At 41.8% G+C, this 5,332-nt stretch overlaps 1 non-coding gene across 1 annotated transcript; it reads left to right on the top strand.

Annotated features, from left to right (window-relative positions):
- The first annotated feature begins 3,976 nt into the window (after nt 1–3,976).
- Nucleotides 3,977–4,083, top strand: LOC136156603 (U6 spliceosomal RNA). Its single transcript, XR_010661097.1, has one exon. It is a non-coding gene; the product is annotated as a U6 spliceosomal RNA (small nuclear RNA).
- The last annotated feature ends 1,249 nt before the right edge of the window (nt 4,084–5,332 follow it).

Genomic DNA, 5,332 nt, shown 5'->3' with positions numbered 1-5,332 from the left:
TCCTTCTCAGCAGCTTACAAACACATCATATTATCTCTTATCTTAAAAACGAGATCCAACCAAATCCCTCCTCTGACAGCACACTAGTTTTTCTAGGTACAAGCTCACTTCTCTAATCCCCTTTATAGCAAAACATCTCAAAAGACTGAATTTACCCCCTCTACTTTGTCTCCTCTTATTCTCTCTTGAACCCACTCCAGTCTACTTACCCTAAGCTGCAGGGAGTGCTGTGCAGGGAGCAGAGAAAAGAGCAGTATTGAGAGACAGGGATGCCTGGACTCTAATCCATACAGGCTTTGCCCCACCATTCCACCAAAACTGCACTTATCAGGTCATCAAATGACCTCCGTGTTGTTAAGTCCAGTGCTCACTTGCCCTCGTATTTGCTCATCTACAACCCAGATGTTCATTTCCTCCTTGAAACTCCTTTGGCTTCACAGGGACACCCTTCTCTCTTCTCTTCTTCCCTCCCTGACTTTCTTTCCATCTTCCCAACCTCTCCCTGAAGTGCTCAGGACCCAGTCTCAGACCTCTTTACACTACCTGCTTTGGTCGATGGTTCTCAATCCTAATGATCAAATGCCCCTTTAAATTTAATTTACTTTTTAACTGTTTTATCATAAAGAATGTCAAACATACAAACAAAAATGGAGAGAATAGTACAATGTATTCCTATATATCTATTGGTGGTGGTGGTTTAGGTGCTAAGTCATGTCCAATTCTTGTGACCTCCTGGACTGTAGCCTGCCAGGCTCCTCTGTCCATAGGATTTCCTGGGCAGAATACTGGAGTGGGTAGCCATTTCTTCTCCATCATGTGTCTATTATTTGGGTTCAATACTTAATAATACTTCTCCCCATTTGCTTTATCTATCCCCTTTTTTTTCTTTTTCTATTTTCTTTGCAAATCCCAGGCACCATGTCATTTTACTCCTACTTACTTCATTGTGAATCTCTTTTTTCTTTTTCTTTCTTTCTTTCTTTCTTTTTTTTTTTTTGTAATTCAAGCAAAATTAGTATGCATTTCTTAAAGACATGGACCATTGTCTTGCAAAATCACAATGCCATAACCAAACCTAACAACATGTAAAATAGTTCTTTGGTATCATTTAATATCAGGTTCATAATTTACACTTTCCCTAACATCTCAGATATATCTTGTTACCATGAATTTGTTCAAATTTGGATATAAATAGGTCTCCACATTACATTTTGTTGCTGTATCCTTTCAATATTATTCATCATCAGCAGTCCTCCTCCTCCATTCATTTTTCACACGATTGACTTATTGCAGAAACCAGCTCAAATGCCCTGCAGAATGTTCCACATTCTGGATCTACTTCCTTTTTATAACAAATCTTTTGTAATTTGCCCTTTACCGTCCTGAAATAAGATTCAGAAATAATGTAGCTACTGTATCAGTTAGGGTCTGGCAGGAAACAGATGGCACACTCAAGCTGAGTCCATTTGAGTTCAGTTTTATGAAGGGATTATTGACAAAGATGTGGGCAAAGTTAAGGGAACCAACAAGAAATGAGGAAGCCTTGGAAGAAATGGAGGGCGTGTCTCATCCCCGGGCCTGAAGGACCAAGATGAGGGAGTGGTAGCTCCCTTTGGTTAAACACAACCGAAAGCCACTGGGCAAGGGAGCTGGTTGATGTCATGTATGAAAGCCCGCCTTCTGGGGCAGAGAGCAGGGTGAAGAAGAGCAGAGATCTGGTCTGAAGGGACAAATAGAGAAAACTCCTCATAGCAATCTATACACACAAGTTCAGAATAATGAATTGAGTTTCCTATTACAAGGAGAAACAAGAGGAAAACTAATGAATAAAGTATTATATATTTGAATATTCAAAAATTTTGCACAACTTCACCAGAAGTCCTAATGGAACCATCAGATGCTTGCCTCCCAGAATCACTGTGTCTGCCGAAGCTGCATAAGCACATGAATCCAACAGAACTGGAGTGGCATCTCAAACACAGAGAAAAGCTGTGTGGTTGATTTTCTGAACAAGACAAAACACCCTCTTCCATCAATTACATGGAAATGGTGTTCCTGGGAAACTTGGTATATGTTAAAACCATATGTTGAATACTCTGTGTTTATGTGGAGAATCAATTTAGGCTCTATGTTGAGATAAATAATAAGCATATTTTTCATCAAATGAATGTCTGATAGGACATTTGAAAGTCGTGTGGAACATGGGACAATTTCTGTTGTGCAGAACTGTCCCGTCCATTGCAGGCTGCTGAGGAGCTCTGGCCCCATCCACTGAAGCCTTGTAGTGCTCCCCACCCTCATCACGATGACATTACCTAACCCCCAATCCCCCCCAAAAAAAATTCTAGCAATTTTACAAAATTTTCTTTAGTGGGTGTTTTATCCTGTTGGAGAATCACTGGCTTACATGATCTCCTCCGGTCTCATGGGTTTAAGAGCACTGACAGCATCCAATTTATTCATTCAGCCTCATCTTCTCTCCTGAGTTCACACTTGTAGATTCAATTTCTACTTCATGTTTCTCTTTACATCACTAACTGTCATCTCAAAATTTCTGTTTAAAACTAAGACCTTGAATCTACTCCTCACCTCAGGCACCCCCACCCTTTTCCTCTCCCAGATTTATTTTAGTTTAGTGACAATTTAATTCTCCTAGTTGCTCAGACCAAAAACATCTGAATCATTCCCGACACTTCCCCTTTTCTCATGCTCCACTTGGGATCCATCAGTCAATTCTGTTGGCTCTACCTTCAAGTGTCAGTTGCTCAGTTGTGTCTGACTCTTTGGACTGTAGCCCGCCAGGTTTCTCTGTCCGTGGGGTTTTCCAGGCAAGAATACTGGAGTGGGCTGCCATTTCCTTCTCTGGGGGAATCTTCCCAACCCAGGGATTGAACCTACATCTTCTGTGTCTCCTGCATTGCAGGTGGATTCTTTACTCACTGAGCCTTTGCAGAAGCCCCTATCATATGACTTTTGCGGGACCACAGTTCAGCCCATAACAGTTGCATTGTATTAAGGAGAACATTACTATTGTTTGAAAGTTAAATATAGACAGAAAATGTATATGAATTTCACTGACTAGCCAAAAGGATAGACTATACCAGGTTGTTGGCATCTCAGTACCATTTTAACTTCCTTCTAAGATTCATCTTCACTTTCCTTATATTTTGGAGGCTGGAAGATTTAGGATTACATTTCCCAGATTCCTTTGACAGCATGGTTCTAGACTGGGTCTTGTAAATGAGAGGTGTGCATGTGAGATTTGCAAGGCAGAGGAAAGGAGAAGCTATTGTTACTCTATCAGTGGTGACCAAGCTATAGCTTCTGCAGGCAGCAGGTGATTTGGGGTGTAACTTCAGATATCCTCCTGTGAATCACCCACTTTCGTGTCTCTGGTAGCTGAGATCCTGGGTGTGGGTTCCTTATGATTTCTGCACTTCCTGATTTCCTAAACATTAGCAGACATATTTTTGGCTGCAGGATTCTTTGCAAGGTACTTCTCAAAATCTCATATTATTCGTTACCAAGTCCTCTTCTTCCTCAATTGTACAGCCACGGAGACCAAACTGGGCAGGCCAGTAGCCTGGTCCTCCAACCAGGAGCAGAGGCAGGGAGCTTTCATAACACCCTCAGGACTTGGAGTCTGACATTTTTCCCAAGGGAACTCTGTACCTGGTGGTTGGTTGCAGGACATTTAGGGTGATGAATTAAATATTGTGCATAGGATCAGAAGTACTTAGTTCTAGGCCCAGCCTAGGTGATTTCTACATGGCTTTGAGCAAAATCCTTGTCTTTTGGGATCTTACTTTCCCCATATATAAAACGGGACAAAGAAGAAGAAAACACATTTGAATAATAGCTAATATTTACATACTACTTTCTATGTTCCAGTCATTATTCTGAGGACTTTTTTTTTTTTTATTCTGAGGACTTTTTGTACATCCACTCGTTGAATCATCACAAGAATCATACGAGAGTGCTCGCTTCGGCAGCACATATACTAAAATTGGAACGATACAGAGAAGATTAGCATGGCCCCTGCGCAAGGATGACACACAAATTCGTGAAGCGTTCCATATTTTTGAATTCATTTGAATCAGTTCTAATGAGATGGATGAAACTGGAGCCCATTATACAGAGTGAAGTAAGCCAGAAAGATAAAGAACATTACAGTATACTAACACATATATATGGAATTTAGAAAGATGGTAACGATGGCCCTATATGCAGGGCAGAAGAAGAGATGCAGAAGTACAGAACAGACTTTTGAACTCTGTGGGAGAAGGTGAGGGTGGGATGTTTCGAGAGAACAGCATGTATATTATCTATGGTGAAACAGATCACCAGCCCAGGGGGGAGGCATGAGTCAAGTGCTCGGGCCTGGTGGGCTGGGAAGACCCAGAGGAATCGGGTGGAGAGGGAGGTGGGATGGGAGACCGGGATGGGGAATACGTGTAACTCTATGGCTGATTCGTGTCAATGTATGACAAAACCCACTGAAAAAAAAAAAAAGAATCATACGAGAAAGTTACCATTTCTATCTTACATTTGTGGACAGATAGTAAGAAACTTACCCAAGGGAATTCCCTGGTGGTCCAGTGGCTAAGATTCCAAGCTCCCAATGCAGGAGGTCTGTCTTCGATCCCTGGTCAGGGAACTAGATCCTACATGCCACAACTAAGACTGAAGATCCTATGTGTCACAACTAAGACCCAGCACAGCCAAATAAACCAATAAAATAAGTAAATATTGAAGAAAAACAAAACAAATCTAAATTGTTTTTTAAAATACACTTATTTTTAAGAAAAGAGAGAAAAGAAAGAAACTTACCCAAGTCACCCAGGAAGTCACCGTGTCACTGGTGGGTTTTAGCCATTAAGCTATTTGGCCTCTTGTTACATGAAAATGTGTGATAGAAGGCAATTGGGGGCTTCTTGGGGGGCTCAGTGGTAAAGAATCTGCCTGCCAATGCAGGAGACACGGGTTCAATGATCCAGGAAGATCCCACACGCTGAGATGTAACTAAGACCCTGCACCACAACTCCCGAGGCTGTGATCTAGAGCTGAGGAGCCGCAACTATTGAGTCCACATGCCGCAGTTACTGAAGTCCATGGGCCTAGACCGTGCTCTGAAACAGGAGAAGCCACCACAATGAGAAGCCTGCACACTGCAACTGGAGAGTAGCCCCTGCTCACCACAAATAGAGAAAAGCCCACACAGCAGCGAAGACTCAGCCCAGCCAAAATAAGTAAATAAATAAATAAAATTTTGAAATGGCAATCTATCTACAGTTTGGAAATGGCTGATTTGAGATGTAGCGACCTTTGTCCC

Source organism: Muntiacus reevesi, chromosome 1 (genome assembly GCF_963930625.1).
Source record: "Muntiacus reevesi chromosome 1, mMunRee1.1, whole genome shotgun sequence".
NCBI classification, from domain to species: Eukaryota; Metazoa; Chordata; class Mammalia; order Artiodactyla; family Cervidae; genus Muntiacus; species Muntiacus reevesi.
The sequence above is the reverse complement of the archived record's forward strand: the minus strand, read 5'-3'. Positions and strand labels throughout refer to the sequence as shown.